We start from the raw sequence: 26,859 nt of genomic DNA, 5'->3' as shown, positions 1-26,859 counted from the left end.
TATATATATATATATATATATATATATATATATATATATATATATATATATATATATATATATATTATTAGCCAAAAAAATATAAATGCGTCTTCAGTGACAATCCTTAGTATACAAGGACCTGCATATGCAGCAGCTCTCAGGACACCCACCAGTGCTGCCTTTGTCCCCTACACAACAAGTAAAGTTTATGTCCACGAGACTCGAAAAAAAGCTGGATTCTAGCCCTTGGATTAATAGTATATAGTGGCAGTATAGGAAACGGAGGTGGCAGGGAGCGGGGATTCCGCTAAATTGCAATCATAAACCAAGAGGGGCGCCTCCACCCCTACCACTCCTTGTTACACAGTTTATCACGCTCTCTGTTTTGTTTTGGGGGAATATAGAGGATCGCACTGGTGGTAAAGACGGGAGAAAAGAAAAGACTGTTATTAAGCACAGTACAACCCTGAACCCCACATCGTCACTTTGAAATGTGCACACCATGGGCTTTTCAGAAAATTATAACGCTTTTCTTTTTTTTTTAAGGATTATTAGTAGTTGTATTTATTATTATTATTTACAAATTTCACTTTGACATCTTAGAGAAAAACTAATGGACTATGCCAGCAGAAGAGAAACATTGTGACTCTTGAATATAATTGCAAAATTTATATCTGTAGAGTGTTCTAGATACAACAGAATAGACATCGGTTTAATCCCTTCCTGGGCGACACTTGCAGGCGAATCTCCTAACACCTGCTGTCCATATTCAACTAATGGAAAGGACCTGTAAGGACCCAACGAACATTCTGCACACTTTCTTATATTATGCTGTATTATTAACCCTTCGAGGTCAATCCGAATAAAAGTTTTCTCCTAGACAAGCTTTATGATATTAGGCTTCAAAAATATGACTCATGGTTAAAATGTTCTTTTGATATTTTACTGACTACGTCGTGTATGATTTCTTGCTCTCAGACATTCACATGCCATTTAACATGTAGATATTAGCTATGCTTGCCAGTTGAATTACTGTACCTATCATTACCAGAGGAACTGACAGATACAGATTCTAGGCTACTGTTATGGGTAATATTATATATAATACGACTCAAAGTCGTAATTATCATGTCTGTCGAACAGGATGGGTATGGGATGCATAATAAAGATATTAAACTAAACTGTCGAAGTAGCGAAATGCAGAAGTTTTAAAAATTACAAAAATAACCCAAAGTGTGGCTAGGAATAAATATAATTTAGGGGAAAGAGTATTCTACGTTATCACCAGGTCACAGCGCCTGGAGCAGGGAGGTAATTCAGTTTGATCCGAGGAAGAAGGGGTGGCGGTGGGGTATATCTAATTTATTTTTAAATAAAGAGCCTCTTCCAACATCACCTCTTCTTGAAGGCTTCCGCGAGGGTATACTACCTTCCACACACACACAGTGATCTACCGAATGCATCACAGCTACTCAAACCCCTATTATTTGCAGATGACACTACATATCCCCGCCCGTGGTATGGTTTGTTTGCAATCGTGTCATTATGATTTCGTGAGTCGAGACACTACATATGTCTTTTCCCACCCAAACACAGTCATACTAGCAAACACAGTTAATGCCGAATTGCAGAAAATGTCTGCCTGGATGATGACTAATAAATTTACCCTGAATACTGATAAAACCTATTTCATTCAGTTTGGAAACAAAGCTGCAAATGATCCAGTTAACATAACGCTAAACGGATCATCAGTCACAAGACTCACAGAGGGAAAATTCCTAGGTATCCACCTTGACAGTAGCCTTAAGTTCCAGACACACAACAAATCACCAAGAAAATCTCCAAGACTGTAGGCATACTATCAAAGATAAGGTACTACGTTCAACAATCAGCTCTCCTGGCATTGTACCATTCACTCATATACCCTTATCTTACATATGGAATTTGTGCATGGCGATCAACAACATCCAATCACCTAAAACCCCTAATAACCCAGCAAAAGGCAACAGTAAGAATGATAACAAATTCCCACTCCCGCCAGCATACTCCACCAGTTTTCAAAAGTCTGTATCTGCTCACCATTAAGAACATCCATACTTATTCATGTGCCTACTACATACACAGAACAATACATGCAAATATAAACCCTCCACTCAAACTTCTCCTCACCAACCTAAACAGGACACATGACCACAACACAAGACACAGATCTCTTTTTGATATACCTCGCGTCCATATCACACTGTAAAAACTCTATGCACATAAAGGGCCCCAAAATATGGAATTCATTACCAGAAGATATTAAAGTAACCCAGTCTGAAAATCAATTTAAGACTCTTCTCAAAAGCTACTTAATCACCCTAGACTAAACGCTAAATACTCAGTACACACATACTCACTTATGTACTCCCACATCATAACTTCAACAATCACTTTGAACCTTTTATCCATTGTTGACAGGAATATAATTGAATCATTGTTTTCGCAAAAAGCATTTTTGAATATATGAATATATCTTTTGTCTTATAATTACTATCCTACTGTACAACTATGATATACTCCTTAGTGTTAAGTAGACTGTAAGTCAATAATGTTAAGTTGGCCTATAATGCCTAGGCATAATAGAGGTTCTCTTTGCATTGCAACCCACTATTGTAAATACAAAATCTCAATGTACTGTTTGCAAAGACATAAAATAAATAAATAAATAAATAAAATTATTCGTATTTATAAGTGCTTCGTTGGGTTGTATGAACCACACAGGTTTAGCACCTGTGTTTTCAATATATAATGGTGCGTGCGTGTGAATTTTACTGACCCATATATACACTTACATATATACATTCATACAAACACACATACATACACACAGTGTAGTGTCGTAAGGAAAAAAAATACCCAAATGGTTTCTAGAAGAAATCTTAAGTCTTTGGTCAATTCATGTTTTCAGTGTGTATTTTTGGCTGGTCACGTGATCACAGTCTGTCCCTTATCAATTTGATTTTTTAAGCATAAATCGCATATTACTCCCGAAGGGTGGTTTTGATGGACTGTTTGTCAGGAATCAGGATAATTATGTCTCCTGGCATGAATCTTTATTAAATAACACGTAGCTAGTTAAACGTTCGCAGACTTACCAAAGGTAGGTTTTACACTCCATTTAAATTATATCACTACATAGTAGTCAGTGTCCTAGGATGGTTAGTTCCTCCTGAGAGTAACACTAATCGTTAGCATGGAGAATGTAAGGCTTCTTCCCTCCCTCCCATGTGCGCTGACTGAATTACATTTATATCCAGTAGTGACGGGATACAACGATACTCGTACGAATGTAGATTTATAGCACAGCCATAAACGCGCAGATAGAAAATCCCCCATAAAGTATCAATGTTGTGGTGGGCCATGGCACAAGGGGGCACAAACACACGTCTGGCTGCCACGTATGATTTCAGTGTTCAATATTCATGCAAGGTCCACCCGCAGGAAATCCTTCTACCGGGGATCCCCTCCCCCCACTCTATTATATTATATTCACTGACATTATGTTTTAATCCGGAAATAAGAGTTCGTCCGTTTGTATATAGCTAGAATATATTTTTCCCGTAAGTCATATGGCGCTTTAGAGATATTTGCAAAAGAAAGAAAAGGGAATACAAGGCTAGGAACAAGAGATTAAGGCTTCTTTATAGAAGTAAAGCGTGAGAAGGCCATTATGGTCGTTATTACATCATAGTTACATATCAGTCTCAGGTAACTATACAGTTAACGGGAGACTCATCACTGATGGCGGACTTGTAATGTGAGTATCTGAGACGCCTGCAGCCCTACACGCCCCAACAGTATAGAGCACCATTTCACATCTTTCTCCAGTAAGATAAACAGCCTTATAGCTTGCCGTAAAGAAGAACTCTCCTGCCCCGAGACTTTTATATGCAACAGTGCCATTATGTCACAATATTTCAACGCGATTTGGCCAATGGTCCGTGAAAAGTGCAATACTGACCACTTGTGAACGATAAAACTGGTCTCAGGAGAGAGGCAATTGGATGGAAGGGTTTCCGAGAGTAAATAGCTGACCATTATTGATATTGTGGGTGAGGGTGGGAGTGTGGGCGCCTAGTGTAGTGCACTCAGTGTTGTTGTGCACCGTGACGTAGTATACTGTTACACTATCTTGGTACACCATTGTGCACTCAGTGTAGTATACTGTGGTGCATTCGAATATTGTACCTTCATTGTGTTGCGCTGATCGCTGCACTGTTGCTGCGCTCATTACCGTGTGTTGTATTCATTCCGTTGCACGTAGTGTTAAAACTTTGATGTGCAGTCATTGTTTTGCACTTAGAGCTGAACTAAGTTGTGCACTCAGATATGTTTTATGCGGCGTTATATTACTTTGATGCATTTTAATATTTATTTATCATGTTGCATTCAATGTTACCATTGTGGTAAACTCAAGTGTTGTAGTGCAATGTGTTGCAAACTTTGTGTTGTGTTACACTGTGTAGTGCACTTAGTGTAATAATGTTAGTAGAATTACCGACAATATGTTAGGTAAAAGGACACAAGTGCAACAACTAATGTAACATTTTATGTGGCAACGTTTCGCTCTCCAGGAGCTTTGTAAAGGGTTAACAAAGCTCCTGGAGAGTAAGACACATAGGCAACAGTTAGGCAACTTTATTCCGAAACGTTTTGCCTACACAGTAGGCTTCTTCAGTCGAATACAGAAAGTAGGCAGGAACAGTAGAGATGTGAAGACGATGTAATCAGTCCATCACCCTTGAAGTCGTAGAATTTGAGGTTGTCAGTCCCTCAGCCTGGAGAAGTTCAGTTCCATGGTCAGGAACTATCTGAAGATCAAGCGACAGTGCGGAGACTTAAATACTGTCGGAAGGAGAGGTGCAGAGTAGTAGTAGTGAGAATGTAGCCACTGAAAGGTCATGTCCCTCTCAGATCCAACAATTCTCACTTGAAAAGGTTGTCCAAGGTGTTTTCTGTACCAACACATGGCATCTTCGTACAGAAAACACCTTGGACAACCTTTTCAAGTGAGAATTGTTGGATCTGAGAGGGACATGACCTTTCAGTGGCTACATTCTCTACATCTTCCAGCTCCTTCACCCAACATCTTGCTCCTGGGGAATTTCAACTTAAGGCACCTAAAATGGAAGAATATAGCAAATAATATTGTTGCAGTAATAACACCAGGAGGCAGCTCTGATGAAAACTCACACTCACACGAGCTTTTAAATCTCTGCACAAAATTCAATTTAAACCAGCAAATAATAGAGCCTACTAGACTGGAGAATACACTAGACCTCATCTTCACTAACAATGATGATCTGATAAGAAATGTCACCATATCAAAAACAATATACTCAGATCACAACATAATTGAGGTTCAGACATGTATGCGTGGAGCCCCAGACCGACATAATGAGACTAGTCACGAGGGAGCATTCACCAAATTCAACTTCAATAACAAAAACATAAAGTGGGACCAAGTAAACCAAGTCCTAACCGATATAAGCTAGGAAGATATACTAAGCAACACAGACCCCAACTTATGCCTAAACAGATTAACTTGGTGGCACTCGATGTATGCACAAGGCTTATTCCTCTAAGAAAGAGGAGGAGTAGATGTAAAATAGAAAGAGACAGGCGCTCCCTTTACAGGCGACGGAAAAGAATAACAGAGCGGCTAAAAGAGGTCAGTATATCTGAAATGCGTAGCAAGTATCGAACTTAAGCTAAAGGAATCTTATAGGAGTCAGGAATCGCGGGAAGAACTAAAAGCCATAAATGAAATCGAAAGAAACCCAAAGTATTTCTTCGCCTATGCCAAATCAAAGTCGAGAACAACGTCCAGTATTGGGCCCCTACTTAAACAAGATGGGTCCTACACAGATGACAGCAAGGAAATGAGTGAGCTACTCAAGTCCCAATATGACTCAGTTTTTAGCAAGCCGCTAACCAGACTGAGAGTCGAAGATCAAAATGAATTTTTTATGAGAGCCACAAAATTTGGTTAACACAAGCCTATCCGATGTTATCCTGACGCCAAATGACTTCGAACAGGCGATAAATGACATGCCCATGCACTCTGCTCCAGGACCAGACTCATGGAACTCCGTGTTCATCAAGAACTGCAAGAAGCCCATATCACGAGCCTTTTCCATCCTATGGAGAGGGAGCATGGACACGGGGGTCGTCCCACAGTTACTAAAAACATACATAGCCCCACTCCACAAAGGGGGCAGTAAAGCAACAGCAAAGAACTACAGACCGATAGCACTAACATCCCATATCATAAAAATCTTTGAAAGGGTCCTAAGAAGCAAGATCACCACCCATCTAGAAACCCATCAGTTACACAACCCAGGGCAACATGGGTTTAGAACAGGTCGCTCCTGTCTGTCTCAACTATTGGATCACTACGACAAGGTCCTAGATGCACTAGAAGACAAAAAGAACGCAGATGTAATATATACAGACTTTGCAAAAGCCTTCGACAAGTGTGACCATGGCGTAATAGCGCATAAAATGCGTGCTAAAGGAATAACAGGAAAAGTCGGTCGATGGATCTATAATTTCCTCACTAACAGAACACAGAGAGTAGTCGTCAACAGAGTAAAGTCCGAGGCAGCTACGGTGAAAAGCTCTGTTCCACAAGGCACAGTACTCGCTCCCATCTTGTTCCTCATCCTCATATCCGACATAGACAAGGATGTCAGCCACAGCACCGTGTCTTCCTTTGCAGATGACACCCAAATCTGCATGACAGTGTCTTCCATTGCAGACACTGCAAGGCTCCAGGCGGACATCAACCAAATCTTTCAGTGGGCTGCAGAAAACAATATGAAGTTCAACGATGAGAAATTTCAATTACTCAGATATGGTAAACACGAGGAAATTAAATCTTCATCAGAGTACAAAACAAATTCTGGCCACAAAATAGAGCGAAACATCAACGTCAAAGACCTGGGAGTGATCATGTCGGAGGATCTCACCTTCAAGGACCATAACATTGTATCAATCGCATCTGCTGGAAAAATGACAGGATGGATAATGAGAACCTTCAAAACTAGGGAGGCCAAGCCCATGATGACACTCTTCAGGTCACTTGTTCTATCTAGGCTGGAATATTGCTGCACACTAACAGCACCTTTCAAGGCAGGTGAAATTGCTGACCTAGAAAATGTACAGAGAACCTTCATGGCGCCCATAACGGAGATAAAACACCTCAATTACTGGGAGAGCTTGAGGTTCCTAAACCTGTATTCCCTGGAATGCAGGCGGGAGAGATACATGATTATATACACCTGGAAAATCCTAGAGGGACTAGTACCGAACTTGCACACGAAAATCACTCACTACGAAAGCAAAAGACTTGGCAGACGATGCAACATCCCCCCAATGAAAAGCAGGGGTGTCACTAACACGTTAAGAGACCATACAATAAGTGTCAGGGGCCCGAGACTGTTCAACTGCCTCCCAGCATACATAAGGGGGATTACCAACAGACCCCTGGCGGTCTTCAAGCTGGCACTGGACAAGCACCTAAAGTTGGTTCCTGACCAGCCGGGCTGTGGCTCGTACGTTGGTTTGCGTGCAGCCAGCAGCAACAGCCTGGTTGATCAGGCTCTGATCCACCAGGAGGCCTTATCACAGACCGGGCCGCGGGGGCGTTGACCCCCGGAACTCTCTCCAGGTAAACTCCAGGTAGGAATTTGGGACACCTAGGTCGCAAAAATGTCCCCCTTCGATACCTACCACTGTCATCCACAAGTTGCTCTGGACCTATTAATTAAATGAATTATACATCACCAGGAATACTGGTAAATATATAAATTTGTGGACTGTACATTAAAAAATGATTATATATAAATTCACATATACATAACAGAAGGAAAATATATCTTAATATCACTTACCAATTTGACTGGATATTAAGTTGTCTCATACTCAGAAAAACCTCATTAACTAAATTTATGAAAACACTGGCCAGAATTATACACAAATCTAGAGAGCTTATCTGAGGTTCCTGGAGCTGTCTTGTCCAGTCGTCTGATATCTCAAGTTATGCAGGAATGCACATCCAACAATTTCGCCTCCTATTTGAGAGGTGTCAATCCAATTTTAACCTCTAGAGCACGAAAAATTCTTCCCATTATATTAACGTTGTATCCAATTCAAAACCAAGATGGCGAGTCCCCTTCTGCACAGGCGCAGCTTCCCGTTTTCGATTACATAAATTTTAAATACAGTATGGCCATCTATTTACATTTAATAACTACTGTATTTCTGGAAAATATGTACAGTATTTTCCACACTATGTGTCTTACCTACCAACCTGTCGGTATTGTATACCATTTTGATGTTCAGCTCCTGGAGAGCGAAACGTTGCCAAATAAAATGTCATATTACTTGCACTTGTGTCATTATACCTAACACAGTGCACTTAGTGTTGTGTTCTGGTTCACTGGTTCACTACATTCATTGTTGTGTTACTATTATATTGTGTTGTATACTGCGTTATGGTGAGCTCATTATGTTGTATTACATTATATATTGTGCTTCCCACACCCTGGCTGCCCATCTTGACGGTGCCCTCAATCAAATCTGCTTAAATAATTATAATACATAGGAGAAACTCTACCGCGTGGTCATACAGCACACAGTGGTTGGTAATTAAGTATGATCCAAAGAAGGAAAAGATAGATCCAAGTTCTTGGATCGAGAACTCTTGATCAGTGCTTCTCCATTTTTTTTCCTAGATCGAGAGCTCTTGACCGGTGCCTCTCCACCCTCTCTATTTTTTGCCAACGGCCCTGGCCATGAATATATGCTAGTGAATTTGTCTAAAAGGTATAACACAATAGAATGTGAAGAAATTTGTGAATTTACGTAAATAGTATATTACCGGTGCTGAATGTCATTACAAATGAACAGGAGTTACAAGGTAGTGTGAGAAAACTCATATATACAGTTATGACAGTTATTTAAGGGAACGTGTGATGATTGACTCAGACGTGCTGCACCACTCAAATAAATGTACTATTTTCGCTAACATATCTCAAAAGTTTCCACGAGAAATACTTATTACATGGTGTTCAATAGGTTGTATGTATGATAAAAGTAAACTAATACCCGAGTTTCACCTAGTAATAGTCTTAAACCTAAGTTTATGTAGGTACAGGTACATGTAAGTACAGTTAACCGAAAACGTTTCACCACGAGTAGCTTCATCGGGACTGATGAAGCCATTCTTGGCAAAAACGTTTCTTTTAATAAATATCATAATTGTATGTACGTCTTCCACATGGTCTTGGTATCACCGTGACCCCAGTACAACCAGTTCCCAAGTCTCTCAACTGAATTACTCGGTCGGTACTTAACTAGGATTTATTTTGACTCGCGAAATCGTAATGATTTATTTTATTTCATTGGTAAGAAGTATAATAGAAAGCCATAAGATAGTGCAGTACAAATGTTGCCGAGGCAAAGAACTAAAGAACGAAACAATGGTAATGAACGGCAAGTATAAAAACATTATGGAACTACTCCCGATCATGATAATAATGATAACTATTTCAAATTAAGATACTATGAATTTTCAAATTATTGTAAGTACAGTATTTCGGGAAAGTATATTCAGTTTAAGAGAAAAGACAAAAACGAATAAAGCCAAAAGAGAATGTGAAATTAATGTTCAAGGGAAAATAAAGACCAGTCCAAGGGGTTTCAGGTACGAAGTACTATCAAAAGTTCCTGAACTGCCGCAAAAAATATGTAGGTATTTATTTAATCACCTAATTGAAGTTGTTTTCCTCGCATTGCTCTCCTTGGGAGGCTATACACTGATCCCAGCACCTTTGCCACTTCTTGAAGCATCTCTGGCCCGGTGGCCTGGTGGCTAAAGCTCCGCTTCACACACGGAGGGCCCGGGTTCGATTCCCGGCGGGTGGAAACATTTCGACACGTTTCCTGACACCTGTTGTCCTGCTCACCTAGCAGCAAATAGGTACCTGGGTGTTAGTCGACTGGTGTGGGTCGCATCCTGGGGGACAAGATTAAGGACCCCAATGGAAATAAGTTAGACAGTCCTCGATGACGCACTGACTTTCTTGGGTTATCCTGGGTGGCTAACCCTCCGGGGTTAAAAATCCGAACGAAATCTTATCTTATCTTATCTTCCTAACGGCGTATAACCAAGGCCTTCGATTCTCCTTTAATCTCGGAATTCCATGTCCTTAAAACGCTGCCCCTTCAGTACCCTTTTTATTTTGGGGAACAGAAAAAGGACAGGGAGCTAGATCTGAGGAATAGATAGGGTAGGGGGCGACCACCATGTTGTTTTTAGCTAGAAAACGATTGTCTTTCTTGAGTCAGTAGGCAGGACACAGCTATTGCAACTACTTTCCTCATGTTCATATTTTCGGTCAAAATTCATTGACACGACTCATAAGAAATTCCCACAGCACTTGCAATGTCTAGGATACTCTTATGACGATCTTCATGAATGTTGCCATCTTTTTGATGTTGATGAATGACCAGAGCATTCATTATCTTCAGCTGAGATTCGTCCTGCTTGGAATTGAGAAAACCATTTGAAACTGTGTCCTACTCATTGTTTCGTCGCCAAATGCTTGCTGCAGCATTTTCTTAGTTTCACAAGCTTGAAACAGAATGTCTCGCACACGCTGTTCTTTCTTTTAAAAAAAAAAATTTCTTGCACAAAATTCGCACTAACATGGCAAAAAATGCCCATCTAAGAACAGAATGACCGACTGCATTGAAACGCGCCATGCTACCTCACGGAGTGTGTTGTGCATCCTGATCTATGCAACCGCCATATTTATCAATCTGAATGCAAAAGCAATTTAGAAGTCACAACAATAAAATTCTTGACTTCATATTAAGAAGTATAAATAATACAAGTCCTAAGGTTATAACGGCGAGGGCCTGGGTTCGATTCCCAGCCAGAGTAGAAACATTGGGCGTTTCTTTCCACCTGTTGTCTATGTTCCCCATCAGTAAAATGGGTACCTGGGTGTTAGTCGACTGGTGTGGGTCGCATCCTGGGACACTGACTTAATTTGCCCAAAATGTTCAGCATAACAAGGGGCTTTCTATATAGTCTTCTTTTTGATTATAATCTTCTTTTTGATTATAATCTTCTTTTTGATTATAATAATAATAATTTCTATATAGTAGTACGTCATTGATGTCAGCTTTGGTCTGTATACCATGTACATGTACTTGTAGTAAATAAAGATATTATATTATTATTATTATTGTACTTCAACTTTATATGTCTTTGATAAGGCCTCATTTAAATTATGCTGCAGAGTCCTTGTGTCCGTATTACAGAATGGAATTAAATATGCTGGAAAATGTACAGAGAAGATAGGTGGAAGGTTTGTAATTGCGCTCTCTGGAATGTTGTAGAATCGAGGGGATGGGGTGATAGATTGAAATGTAGAATTTGAAAAAAAAAAAAGATATAAATAACTTGCTGAAAGTTTGTGACAAAAGTAAAAAGGATACATGGAAATGCTGGTTTAGCAATAGAGGCAGAAACGGACTGGGTCTTACAACTGGCCCGAGCATCCGTCACCTCTCAGGTCGGCTCATTTAACTACTGAGGCTGGAGACGTGTTTTCACTTTTCAGTTAAGGCGTATTTCATTTTCGTTTCAATCTTTGTACAGCAGTTATGATTTAAATTTTCCATGATATTTTTTTTCAGCTGTTTTTCGTTTTACTCAACCCAGCGTCTCACTGGGCATTACCTAAATGCCTGTTTGGCCATTCCGCCTCTTGAATAAAGGTGAAGAAGGGTGGAACACTCCCCAGTAGTTATCAGTAATAATAATATCTTTATTTCCATAAGTACATGTACAAGGTATGCAGTCCTAGCTGACATCAATGACATACTGCTATATAGAAAGCCGCTTGTTATACAGCGCAGTTCGGGGAAATTAGATCAGTTTTGTCCCAGGATGCGACCCACACCAGTCCACTAACACCCAGTTACCCATTTTATACTGATGGGTGAACATGGACAGCAGGTGTCTAATGGAAACACGTCATAATGTTTTCCAGCTGTACTGGAGTGTCGAATTCCAGAACTAATTAGCTGTAAGTATAGGTTGGATGGGTATACGAGTGGATGTAGAACTACTTATTCCACGCTTGCTTATGATTATAATAATAATAAGAGGATGTTTTTTTTTGGGTGTGAACTGGACCTGCCTAGTATGGTCATTAAGCCTTCTGCAGTGTTGCAATGTTTTTATGTTCTTGTACCAGGATAATGAATGCATGGTAAACAAAAATCTATTTTTCTGGTTGTTGACATAGATCAGTTTGCTTAATCATTTCCTACAAAAGTGAAAAATTCTTCATGTAAAGCTTTCATTGAATGTTATGTTAGGTAAAAAGAGAAATAAGTCCTTGAATTGCTAAAAATGATTGCTCAACTTATTATATATAACAAATCAGATCTTACTCCCAAATCAATATTCCCTGTATTCCCTGGAACGCAGGCGGGAGAGATACATGATTATATACACCTGGAAAATCCTAGAGGGACTAGTACCGAACTTGCACACGAAAATCACTCACTACGAAAGCAAAAGACTTGGCAGACGATGCAACATCCCCCAATGAAAAGCAGGGGTGTCACTAGCACGTTAAGAGACCTTACAATAAGTGTCAGGGGCCCGAGACTGTTCAACTGCCTCCCAGCATACATAAGGGGGATTACCAACAGACCCCTGGCGGTCTTCAAGCTGGCACTGGACAAGCACCTAAAGTCGGTTCCTGACCAGCCGGGCTGTGGCTCGTACGTTGGTTTGCGTGCAGCCAACAGTAACAGCCTGGTTGATCAGGTTCTGATCAACCAGGAGGTCTGGTCACAGGCCGGGCTGCGGGGGCGTTGACCCCCGGAACTCTCTCCAGGTAAACTCCAGGTAAGTGACTATCTGTCATTTTAACTTTGTTTACCATTACGTAATTTAGTCCCTTATATTTTTTCTCTTTTATTTTAGCTTTATATAACAACCTTAGTTCATATATTTACAATTGTTAAAATAATCAAGGTGCTATTCTCAGGTGCTAAAGTGTAATAAGCTCATTATTTTGCCATTATATTCATTTATTTGATTACCACTTTTTTGTTCACCACAAATTAGTTTAGTCCCTTTTATATTGCCTCATTTATTTTAGCTTTAAAGAGCTACCTTAGCTCATATTTTTTACATTTGTTAAAATAATTCAGGTGCTATTTTATAGCTTTAGAATATTTGCTTTGTCTTATACTTAATTCTAACTATAGATTCACTATAAATCTTATGATAATTAGCATTGATCCTGATACCAACCTCTTATCTAATGACTTAAATGAATCAAACAGTAACTGTAATTACTACACAACAGAACAATCAAAGGCACAAGGGATGAACATGGAGAATATATAATAGCTAAATTCAAATCCAAATACCTACAAAAACCTCTCACAGTGATAAACATCTACAGAGTACCACAGTCAAACATTAACCGTTTTAGTGACAACCTAGGAAGTATGATAACTGATGCACGCATGAACAAAGATCACTTACTACTCTCAGGTGACTTCAATATAAATCTCCTACAAGACCAAGACCCACATGTTACTGAATTCACAAACACAATGAGTAACTGCATGTTGCTACCAACAGTAACAAAACCTACAAGAGTTACAGAGACTAGTGTTTCCCTACTAGACCACATCTGGGCCAACACCATATCCCCCTTAAGATCAGGCATAATCACAGATAATACCACAGACCATTACCCTACCTTCCTCATAACAAACCTTGGCAAATTACCCCCAGACACTACTAAAGTCACTTTCAGACTTCACAATGAGGCAGCTATCAATAACTTCACAGCAGCAGTGACAAGCATTGACTACCACACTGAGCTAGAAATCTATACAGATATTGGCGAATGTATTAATAATTTTCTAAAAAAGACCCAATACCTCTATAACAAGCACTGCCCTAAAAAAACTAAACAGATGACTGCAAAGAGACTGAACAGTCCCTGGCTAACACCCAGTATCCTCAAATCCATAAATACAAAGCACCTATACGAAAAAGAGTACAGAATGGGCCACATAACCAGAGACCAAACAAAACGTTACTCGTCAATCCTAACCAGCCTAATAAGAAGGGCTAAAAAATTGTATTATGAGAACAGATTATCCAACTTACGAGGTGACATAAAAAAAGACCTGGAAAACCCTATCAGAAATACTAGGAACAAAAAAGATAACACGAAATAGCGAAATTGAATTAACAAAACCAGATGAACCCCAATTCCCACCTACTGAAACAGCAAACAGACTCAATGATTTCTTCTCCACTATAGGAAAAAACCTTGCCAATAAAATCCCAAGCTCAGATACCCCACCCAATGACTACCTCACTGGCAACTACCCGAACACACTGTTCCTAGCTCCGACTAACCCAACTGAAGTCTCCCTTATTATCAACAAACTAAAAAACAAGACAGGAGATTTAAATACCTTACCACCCATTATATACAAAAAAATGTCACAGGTGCTATCACCAATCATTGCACCACTCTTTAACAAATCCACTGAATCCTCTACCTTTCCTACAGCTCTCAAAATAGCAAGGGTCACCCCGATCCATAAAGGAGGAGACCACATAGACTTGAATAACTACAGGCCAATATCCAACTTACACCCTCTCTCTAAAATCTTTGAAAAATTTACCCATAAGTGTATCTATTCCTACCTCATCTCCCACAACATACTCAACCCCTGTCAGTTTAGGTTCAGGCCTAATAAAAATACTAATGATGCTATTACCCACATGCTAGAATATATTTATACAGCAATAGAGAAAAAAGAAGTCCCACTGGGGATCTTCATTGACTTACGTAAAGCTTTCGATACAGTTGACCATGGCTTGCTCCACATAAAATTGTTGCACTATGGTATAAGAGGGCACTCCCTCAACTACTTAGTCATACCTCAGCAACAGAAGCCAATATGTGTACACAAATGGGGCAAACTCTTCCGCACAGCCAATTACAGTTGGTGTCCCACAGGGAAGTGTCCTAGGCCCTCTTCTCTTTCTCATATACATAAATGACCTACCAAATGCATTGCAACTACTCAAACCCACACTATTTGCAGATGACACTACATACGTCTACTCTCACCCGAACCCAGTCATGCTAGCCAATACTGTAAATACCGAATTACAGAAAATATTAACCTGGATGAGGACCAACAAACTTACTCTAAACATTGACAAAACCTACTACATTCAGTTTGGTAACAGAGCTGCAGATGTGTCTCTTAACATAATGATAAATGAATCACCTATCACAAAACTCACAAGAGGGAAAATTCCTAGGAATCCACCTTGATAATAGACTCGAATTTCAAACACATATGCAACAAATTTCCCCAAAAAATTCCAAGACCGTAAGCATACTATCGAAGATATGGTACTATGTTCCACAGTCAGCCCTCCTGGCCCTATATCACTCACTTATTTACCCCTATCTCACCTATGGAATTTGTGCATGGGGCTCAACAACAATAAACCATCTCAGACCACTAATCACCCAACAAAAGGTTGCAGTCAGAATGACAACAAATTCCCATTACAAACAGCACACTCCACCAATATTCAAAACTCTAAACCTACTCACAATACAAAGCATCCATACTTATTACTGCACCTACTACATACATAGAACACTTAACTCTGACATAAACCCTCCCCTCAAAAATCTCCTTACCAGCCTCAACAGAACACATAACCATAACACAAGACACAGATCACTCTTTGATGTTCCTTGTGTCCATCGCACGCTATGAAAAAACTCAATGCACATAAAAGGCCCTAAAATCTGGAATTCATTACCTGTGAATATAAAAGAAACACTGTCTGATTATAAATTCAAATCTCTTCTCAAAAATCACTTACTCACCCACAACTAAATAAATACTGAATAATTGTATCTCATAAATTGTATCTCATAAATTGTATCTCATAAATTGTATCTCATAAATTGTATCTCATAAATTGTATCTCATAAATTGTATCTCATAAATTGTATCTCATAAATTGTATCTCATAAATTGTATCTCATAAATTGTATCTCATATATGTATCTCATATATGTATCTCATATATGTATCTCATATATGTATCTCATATATGTATCTCATATATGTATCTCATATATGTATCTCATTATTGTATCTCATAAATGTTAACCTGTGACCCAATCAAACTTTGTTACTATTTAACTTCATTACCTAACAGAATACTCCATTCTACTGATTACACAGCAACACAGTAAATGACCAGTTTCATGTTAATCTCCAGAGTTTGCTACCTGGACCTCAGCAATGAGAGTGGCTACTCTCACTGCTGGGCAATGGCGACCAGTGCAGTAAATGGCCATATGACCTGTCTTTGTAATACACATTTGTACTAAATTGTTATCTGTTTTACAATAATTTTTGTACCACAGAATATATCATTGCTTAGTTAATCTTAAGTTAATTTTAAGCCTGCCCATAATTCTCTGCATACAAGGGGCTTTGGCATGCTGCGCTTTAAAAATTTTATTCCTTGTACTCTCTGTATCATGTTCAAATTAAATAAATAAATAAATACTGTTTGTACAGCAATGCATGCAACCATACGACCTGTTTTTGTAATACTCATTTGTGTTGTTATCTGTTTACAATAATGTTTTACCACTGAATACTTCATTGCTTAGTTAATCTTAAGTTAATTTTAAGCCTGCCCATAATGCTATGCATTCAAGTGCCTTTGGCATGCTGCATTTAACTGTATTCTTTTGTACTTCTCTGTATCATGTTCAAATTAATAAATAAATAAAGTATGTGTGAGAGTACATGTGTGATTTTAAACACTGTTGAAAACTTGAAAAAATTATAAATATCTTAAGCCTTTATATAGCTCATTTTTTTATGAGTGTAAAACTGGCAATTGCCAAAGTAAATCCTATAAATGTGAAAAAACCTGTATACAGTATAAAGCCTCTATTGAAAGTTAATTTAATTTAGGTAAAAAGGAAGCCAACATGCAAAATTATCAGTACAGTGGAACCTCGGCTTACGAATGCCCCACCATGTGAATTTTTCAGGATACGAACAGTCGCTCGATTGATTTTTTACTTCTGGATACGAATGAAATTTCAGGATGCGAACTTCCCCCTCGAGGGAGGTTCTTTGGTGAGGGGTTCTTGATCAAGGGAATTGTATCTGTGCTCCACTTCCCTAAATTAATAATAACAATAATAATAATATAATAATAATTATTATTATAATGCATACATACTAGTAATACAGTGGACCCCCGGTTCACGTCATTAATCCGTTCCTGAGAGCTCATCGTAAAGCAAAATTATCGGAAAGCGAATCAATTTTCCCCATAAGAAATAATGGAAATCAAATTAATCCGTGCAAGATACCCAAGACACCCGTGCAAGTCCTTTTCCGGGGTTACTTCCCTTCTTCTTTTAATGCCACTAGGACCAGCTTGAGAGTCACTGGACTTCTGTCGCACAACATATCTGTCCATAGAGACCTGTACCTCTCGTTCCTTTATGACTTTTCTAAAGTGGTTCACAACATTGTCAGTGTACAGGTTGCCAACATGGCTTGCAGTAGCTGTGTCAGGGTGATTTTCATCAAAAAAGGTTTGCACTTCAAGCAACTTTGCACACATTTCCTTAATCTTTGAAGTAGGCAACTTCCTCACTTTCTCCATCCCCTCCTCCGAAGCAGTTTCCTCAGGTCTGGCCTCTTGCTGTTGAAGATGATCTAGCAGCTCATCATTGGTTAGTTCGTCATTGTCCTCCTCCACCAACTCTTCCACATCCTCCCCACTAACCTCCAACCCCAAGGACTTTCCCAATGCCACAATGGATTCCTCAACTGGCATAGGGTTAGCCTCAAACCCTTCAAAATCCCTTTTGTCTACACATTCTGGCCACAGTTTCTTCCAAGCAGAGTTCAAGGTCCTCTTAGTCACTCCCTCCCAAGCCTTACCTATAAGGTTTACACAATTGAGGATATTAAAGTGATCCTTCCAAAACTCCTTTAGAGTCAATAGAGTTTCTGTGGTCACTTCAAAGCACCTTTCAAACATAGCTTTTGTGTACAGTTTCTTGAAGTTGGAAATGACCTGCTGGTCCATGGGCTGCAGGAGAGGAGTGGTATTAGGAGGCAAAAACTTGACCTTAATGAAGCTTGATGTCCCCCACAAAGTCGCTCTGACAAGTCTGTAGGATGACCAGGGGCATTGTCTAGCACCAGGAGGCACTTAAGGTTTAATTTCTTTTCAATTAGGTAATTTTTCACAGTGGGGGCAAATGCATGTGTAACCAGTCATAGAAAAAGTCCCTAGTGACCCATGCCTTAGTGTTTGCCCTCCACAGCACACACAAATTAGCCTTGAGGATATTCTTTTGCCTGAACGCTCTGGGAGTTTCTGAGTGATACACCAATAAAGGCTTCACTTTGCAATCACCACTAGCATTGCCACACATGAGAAGAGTAAGCCTGCCTTTCATAGGCTTATGTCCTGGGAGTGCCTTTTCCTCCTGAGTAATGTAGGTCCTGCTTGGCAATGTCTTCCAAAACAGGCCTGTTTTGTCACAATTAAACACTTGTTCAGGTTTCAATCCTTCAGCCTCTATGTACTCCTTGAATTCATGCACATATTTTTCAGCCGCTTTCTGGTCTGAACTGGCAGCCTCACCATGCCTAATCACACTATGTATGCCACTACGATTCTTAAATCTTTCAAACCAACCTTTGCTGGCCTTAAATTCACTCATTACATCACCACAGGTTGCAGGCATTTTTCTAATTAAATCCTCATGCAACTGCCTAGCCTTTTCACAAATGATCGCTTGAGAGATGCTATCTCCAGCTATCTGTTTTTCATTTATCCACACCAGTAACAGTCTCTCAACATTTTCTAACACTTGCAATCGCTGTTTTGTAATCACAGTTGCACCTTTTGCAAGAACAGCTTCCTTGATTGCCGTTTTCCTGCTCACTATAGTAGAGATGGTTGATTGGGATTTACTATACAGCTTGGCCAGGTCCGACACACACACTCCACTTTCATACTTTGCAATTCTCTCTCTCTTCATTTCATTAGTCATTAGCACCCTTGGTCTCGAAAGGTTGGCACTAGAAGCTTTCTTGGGGCCCATGGTGACTTATTTTGCAGAACCAAGCACCAGAAACAGTGATAATATGGATAATATGGAATGTACCGAATGTATCCTTAGATGCACGCACACTGGCTGGCTTGTAAACACTGGCACACACGGGGCAGTTCAGGCCACATGTGGACATGTCTCGTACAAATTGTATCGCATACTGGGTTTTGTTAAGGGAACCAGGGCAAATTTTTTGCGATATAACGCTTCGGATTCCGGATTTATCGGTTACCGGTGACTTCGCGAACCGGGGGTCCACTGTAATAATACGCTGCAGCAGGCCTGTTGGCCCATACTAGGCAGGTACTTCACAGATCCAGCCCACTAACAGAATAAACGTACCCAAGCAATAAGCATTGACAGTTTTATTTACTCATCTTGACTGTGTACTAATGGAGTTACAGGAAGCTGACATCGAAGAAATGCTGAACACTGACAATGATGCACCTGTTGTGAAATTAGATGAATTATGATACATAAATAAGTATTTTGAAGTATTTTGTCGTGCCTCCTAGGAGCAGGAATTCTCCTGGAACAGATTAATGCCATTTCAGTTAATTTAAATGAGGAAAATTGACTCAGCATTCGAACAAATCGGGATACGAACGAGGTCACGGAAGGGATTAAATTCGTAAGCTGAGGTTCCACTGTATTTAGTAAGTTTCACCTATTTTTCTAACTAGTGTCAGAGTGGATATAAGGTTTATTTGAGGTTGATTTTTTTTTCTCGCAAAATTTTCAGTGTAGATTTGATCAATGCTTACAGATGTGAGAAACCCTGTATATGAAGATTTCATTTAAAGCAGGTAAAAAAAAAAGACAAACAATATGATAAAATTATAGATAATAATTTTCACTCCTTTTTCATAATCAGTATGTTAGGGTACTAGACAACTATAAATACTCATATTAACTTATTTTATAGGTACCATTCTTCACCAGCATGGATGTCCATATTCCAGGAAGTATTACTGATGCTTTTAGCTAGCCAGAGGTAGCCGACTTGGAAGACTTATCTAGGATCAGTTTCCACATTCAGGCAAGTGTGTTCCAGTGGGTACACGTTATGTGATTGTTAGCAATATTGAAAACTATTTTTTTATAAACCTAAGATTATAGCTTTTTTTTTTCAGTCTTAAATTTTTCATAAAATTGGCAACTTGCATGGTAGATTTATTTGTTTGACTAAACTTCCTTAAAATGGAAAAAAATCTTGCCTATAAAGCTTTGATTGAAAGCTGTTTGTAAAGTTAGACAAAAAAAAGCAGTCCTGTAATAGTCATAAATTATCAATTTATTTTTCTTAAGTTTGTAAGAGTGTACATGTATGATTGGGCAATACTGAAAACTTGAAAAAAAAAAAAAAAAATCCTAAGCTCAGGATCCCCTCAAGGAAGGTCCTATGATACTGGTGAGGGATCTTGATTCCAAGAGCTGTATTTATCCTCCCCTTTCTTGCATCAAATCTAAGTGCCCCCATCCACCTTTTCCCAGGTGCTAAATGACCCATTTGTGTTTAACACTTTCCCTTTATTAAAATAAGTAAAAGAATAGCTTTGTTTTTTAGGTTAAATTATTTTCTACCAGAAAATTTGCAGATGACATGGTAGATCTATTTGTTTGGTAATTGCTTTAAAAAATGTGAAAAACTAAATGCATATAAAGCTTTCACTGAAGGTTAGGTTAGATAAAAAAAATCTGTTAAAATTATCACTATTTAATAAATCAGGTGCATGTGAGAAAACTACAGCAAAATAGGGAATAGCAGTATTATTAACCCTTTGACTGTCGCAGGCCCCTTTCTGAAACTGTCATTCTATGTCGCAAAATTTTTGAAAAAAAAAAAAAAAAAAAAATTTTCTTGTGAAATGATAGAGAATCTTTTCCCAATGGTAATGACACCAAAAGTTCGAAATTTGGTCGAAAACTCACGGAATTACACTACCGCGAAGTTAGCGGTCTCAGCGACATAAAGGTATTGGCAATTTCGCCGACTTTGAGCCCTGTTTTTAGCCAATTCCGTTGTTCCAGTTGACCAAACTCATAGCTATTTCTTTAGAACTCCATTTTATCTATCAGTTGAGTAGAAGAAACCGCCCATTTACCGATTTGAACTACCCAATAAAGTGGTCAGAAATTGGCAATTTGGCCAATTTCACACAAATCAAAAAAGATGCCAATTTCAAAATAGGGTCCAGAATAAACAAGGTAGACATTCTTGGCACTAAAATAACATATCCTCTGTTCATTAGTCACATCTCTAGGCCCCTCGTATATTACTATTGCTTTCTATTTTGATTTTTTATTCATACAAAAAAATACAAAATTTACTGGTATGCAGACTACTACATTATTTTAAAAATGGTATAAATAATATAAGTGCACTAGTAAAAGAATATTAGACTCCCCAGTTGACGTGTATTGGACGTGTGGTGTGATTTGCTTACTCTTGAACATTGGTAAAAATCGAACATTTCCGCTACTTTGAGCTCAGTTTCAAGGTCGTTTTCATCATGAAACTAATGAAAACCATCTCCATTTCTTTAATATGTTTTCCATTTTATCACCTAAGACCATGAAAACGAGAATACACCGATAAATACTATACGAAAATATACCTCAAAATCAGCGTTTTAATCCAAAAAAACGGCCAGTGTTTTTTTTTTCTCATTACGCACTGTGTGCTGCAGGATTTTTTTATGTGGTGCACACTGACCACACAGACCCATTCTCTCACATGTGGGCCTACCAGGTTTCTCCTGCTTGATTTGAAGCCGCTAGAATTTATGAGTACATGTATATATATATCAGAAACAGTGGCGCGTAAGACGTATTTATACGGCGTAAACAGTCAAAGGGTTAAATTATCAACTATGGAAGGAGATGGGGGTGTAGGTGTTTAAATTCAAGAATTATGTAGATTAGATTAAGGGTGAGATGTTAAGAAGTAGGAGCTTGTTCACCTGGAGAGAGAGAGAGAGATTTTGGGATGTAAAGCAAATGTTTAGGGAGTTTTGAAGCAAGTGAGAAAATAATTATTGTGGGCAACCTAAATACTAAAGTGGGAGAAATAGTTGTAGGTGGCATAGTAGATAAGTTTGGAGTGCCAGGGGCATATGGTAAAGATGGGGGGGAGAGCCTCTCTTAGAATTATGTATAGAATAGAGGATAAATAAATACATGAGATATGATATAGGCATATCAGTAGTAACAGTACTTTCTTAAATAATGTGTTAAAATAAGATTTTGTTCAGATTTTTAACCCCGGAGGGTTAGTCACCCAGGATAACCCAAGAAAGGCAGTGTGTCATCAATGTACTGTCTGTCTTATTTCCATTGGGGTTCTCAATCTTGTTCCCCAGGATGTGACCCACACCATTCCACTAACATCCAGGTACCTTGCTAGGCAAACGGGACAGAAGGTATAAGGAAACATGCCCAGTGTTTCCACCCTCGAAGGGGATTGACCCACAGACACTCAGCGTGTGAAGTGAGAGTGTTGCCTACCAGGCTATGGGCCTGGTGTTATCGTGTATATAAAAAGTTTGTGGGTACAATTCTGGATGTGCATATTTTGAGGGATGACAGATATATCAGATCATTGAGCAGTAGCTACAATGAGAGTAAAAGGTATATGGGGTAGGGGAGAATGTCATCAATGGGTAAGAATAAAAAAAGTGAAAGACAATAAATTAGAGGAGGAGACAATTAGAGTAAGATAAAAGGAACTACTGTATTGTGAGAATGGTGAGCTACAAATACAGCTAATTAGAAGGGGGTCAAAGAGGTATGGATTAGAATTAGGAATGCAGGTTAGTATGCAGCAGATGTTTGTAGATATAGCAGGGTGGGTGTGGGTGGAAATAGGTGTAGTTAATAAAATAAAATAAAAAATATTTCTTATTGAACATACAGTACATAGAGATTGCATAGAAATTTACAGCATATTTGATTGCAGCTTTCTTGCAAGTACAGTGGATCTTCGGTTTTCGTGATTAATTCGTTCCAGAAAGTCTGATGAAAACCAAATCATATGAAAAGTGAAGCATTATTTCCCATAAGAAATAATGTAGGTTGGTAGACAGCAACCACCCAGGTTGCTGTGAAACAGAAACCTGTAGCTGTTTTGCATGATGGTAGGATTGCTGTTTTCTTTTTCTGTCTCATAAACACGCTAGATAACAGGGATATCTTGCTACTCCTACTTACACTTTAGTCACACTTCACAGACACGCACATGCATATATATATACATACATCTAGGTTTTTCTCCTTTTTCTAAATAGCTCTTGTTCTTCTTTAATTTCTTCTATTGTCCATGGGGAAGTGGAAAAGAATCTTTCCTCCGTAAGCCATGCGTGTCGTATGAGGCGACTAAAATGCCGGGAGCAATATGCTAGTAACCCCTTCTCCTGTAGACATTTACTAAAAAAGAGAAGAAGAAAAACTTTATAAAACTGGGATGCTTAAATGTGCGTGGATGTAGTACGGATGACAAGAAACAGATGATTGCTGATGTTATGAATGAAAAGAAGTTGGATGTCCTGGCCCTAAGCGAAACAAAGCTGAAGGGGGTAGGGGAGTTTCAGTGGGGGGAAATAAATGGGATTAAATCTGGAGTATCTGAGAGAGTTAGAGCAAAGGAAGGGGTAGCAGTAATGTTGAATGATCAGTTATGGAAGGAGAAAAGAGAATATGAATGTGTAAATTCAAGAATTATGTGGATTAAAGTAAAGGTTGGATGCGAGAAGTGGGTCATAATAAGCGTGTATGCACCTGGAGAAGAGAGGAATGCAGAAGAGAGAGAGAGATTTTGGGAGATGTTAAGTGAATGTATAGGAGCCTTTGAACCAAGTGAGAGAGTAATTGTGGTAGGGGACCTGAATGCTAAAGTAGGAGAAACATTTAGAGAGAGTGTGGTAGGTAAGTTTGGGGTGCCAGGTGTAAATGATAATGGGAGCCCTTTGATTGAACTTTGTATAGAAAGGGGTTTAGTTATAGGTAATACATATTTTAAGAAAAAGAGGATAAATAAGTATACAAGATATGATGTAGGACGAAATGACAGTAGTTTGTTGGATTATGTATTGGTAGATAAAAGACTGTTGAGTAGACTTCAGGATGTACATGTTTATAGAGGGGCCACAGATATATCAGATCACTTTCTAGTTGTAGCTACACTGAGAGTAAAAGGTAGATGGGATACAAGGAGAATAGAAGTATCAGGGAAGAGAGAGGTGAAGGTTTATAAACTAAAAGAGGAGGCAGTTAGGGTAAGATATAAACAGCTATTGGAGGATAGATGGGCTAATGAGAGCATAGGCAATGGGGTCGAAGAGGTATGGGGTAGGTTTAAAAATGTAGTGTTAGAGTGTTCAGCAGAAGTTTGTGGTTACAGGAAAGTGGGTGTGGGAGGGAAGAGGAGCGATTGGTGGAATGATGATGTAAAGAGAATAGTAAGGGAGAAAAAGTTAGCATATGAGAAGTTTTTACAAAGTAGAAGTGATGCAAGGAGGGAAGAGTATATGGAGAAAAAGAGAGAGGTTAAGAGAGTGGTGAAGCAATGTAAAAAGAGAGCAAATGAGAGAGTGGGTGAGATGTTATCAACAAATTTTGTTGAAAATAAGAAAAAGTTTTGGAGTGAGATTAACAAGTTAAGAAAGCCTAGAGAACAAATGGATTTGTCAGTTAAAAATAGGAGAGGAGAGTTATTAAATGGAGAGTTAGAGGTATTGGGAAGATGGAGGGAATATTTTGAGGAATTGTTAAATGTTGATGAAGATAGGGAAGCTGTGATTTCGTGTATAGGACAAGGAGGAATAACATCTTGTAGGAGTGAGGAAGAGCCAGTTGTGAGTGTGGGGGAAGTTCGTGAGGCAGTAGGTAAAATGAAAGGGGGTAAGGCAGCCGGGATTGATGGGATAAAGATAGAAATGTTAAAAGCAGGTGGGGATATAGTTTTGGAGTGGCTGGTGCAATTATTTAAAAAATGTATGGAAGAGGGTAAGGTACCTAGGGATTGGCAGAGAGCATGCATAGTTCCTTTGTATAAAGGCAAAGGGGATAAAAGAGAGTGCAAAAATTATAGGGGGATAAGTCTGCTGAGTATACCTGGTAAAGTGTATGGTAGAGTTATTATTGAAAGAATTAAGAGTAAGACGGAGAATAGGATAGCAGATGAACAAGGAGGCTTTAGGAAAGGTAGGGGGTGTGGGGACCAGGTGTTTACAGTGAAACATATAAGTGAACAGTATTTAGATAAGGCTAAAGAGGTCTTTGTGGCATTTATGGATTTGGAAAAGGCGTATGACAGGGTGGATAGGGGGGCAATGTGGCAGATGTTGCAAGTGTATGGTGTAGGAGGTAGGTTACTGAAAGCAGTGAAGAGTTTTTACGAGGATAGTGAGGCTCAAGTTAGAGTGTGTAGGAAAGAGGGAAATTTTTTCCCAGTAAAAGTAGGCCTTAGACAAGGATGTGTGATGTCACCGTGGTTGTTTAATATATTTATAGATGGGGTTGTAAGAGAAGTAAATGTGAGGGTCTTGGCAAGAGGCGTGGAGTTAAAAGATAAAGAATCACACACAAAGTGGGAGTTGTCACAGCTGCTCTTTGCTGATGACACTGTGCTCTTGGGAGATTCTGAAGAGAAGTTGCAGAGATTGGTGGATGAATTTGGTAGGGTGTGCAAAAGAAGAAAATTAAAGGTGAATACAGGAAAGAGTAAGGTTATGAGGATAACAAAAAGATTAGGTGATGAAAGATTGAATATCAGATTGGAGGGAGAGAGTATGGAGGAGGTGAATGTATTCAGATATTTGGGAGTGGACGTGTCAGCGGATGGGTCTATGAAAGATGAGGTGAATCATAGAATTGATGAGGGGAAAAGAGTGAGTGGTGCACTTAGGAGTCTGTGGAGACAAAGAACTTTGTCCGTGGAGGCAAAGAGGGGAATGTATGAGAGTATAGTTTTACCAACGCTCTTATATGGGTGTGAGGCATGGGTGATGAATGTTGCAGCGAGGAGAAGGCTGGAGGCAGTGGAGATGTCATGTCTGAGGGCAATGTGTGGTGTGAATATAATGCAGAGAATTCGTAGTTTGGAAGTTAGGAGGAGGTGCGGGATTACCAAAACTGTTGTCCAGAGGGCTGAGGAAGGGTTGTTGAGGTGGTTCGGACATGTAGAGAGAATGGAGCGAAACAGAATGACTTCAAGAGTATATCAGTCTGTAGTGGAAGGAAGGCGGGGTAGGGGTCAGCCTAGGAAAGGTTGGAGAGAGGGGGTAAAGGAGGTTTTGTGTGCGAGGGGCTTGGACTTCCAACAGGCATGCGTGAGCGTGTTTGATAGGAGTGAATGGAGACAAATGGTTTTTAATACTTGACGTGCTGTTGGAGTGTGAGCAAAGTAACATTTATGAAGGGGTTCAGGGAAACCGGCAGGCCGGACTTGAGTCCTGGAGATGGGAAGTACAGTGCCTGCACTCTGAAGGAGGGGTGTTAATGTTGCAGTTTAAAAACTGTAGTGTAAAGCACCCTTCTGGCAAGACAGTGATGGAGTGAATGATGGTGAAAGTTT

At 39.3% G+C, this 26,859-nt stretch overlaps 1 protein-coding gene across 6 annotated transcripts in view; it reads left to right on the top strand.

The window, feature by feature from the left end:
- The window catches only part of LOC128684571 (mucin-5B-like), a 1,040,772-nt gene that overhangs the window by 1,000,272 nt on the left and 13,641 nt on the right, over positions 1–26,859 (top strand). Inside the window, exons 1-2 of one of the 6 annotated variants that reach the window (XM_070095950.1) lie at positions 11,514–11,659; positions 20,212–20,325. The gene's annotated coding sequence lies outside the window, so the exon portion shown is untranslated. Of the gene's footprint in view, positions 1–11,513; positions 11,660–11,972; positions 12,129–12,942; positions 12,962–20,211; positions 20,326–26,859 lie in introns of those variants that run through there. The other 5 variants (XM_070095940.1, XR_011393424.1, XR_011393425.1 and 2 more) reach the window with 5 other exon arrangements.

Source organism: Cherax quadricarinatus, chromosome 4 (genome assembly GCF_038502225.1).
Source record: "Cherax quadricarinatus isolate ZL_2023a chromosome 4, ASM3850222v1, whole genome shotgun sequence".
Classification (NCBI taxonomy): domain Eukaryota; kingdom Metazoa; phylum Arthropoda; class Malacostraca; order Decapoda; family Parastacidae; genus Cherax; species Cherax quadricarinatus.
The sequence above is the reverse complement of the archived record's forward strand: the minus strand, read 5'-3'. Positions and strand labels throughout refer to the sequence as shown.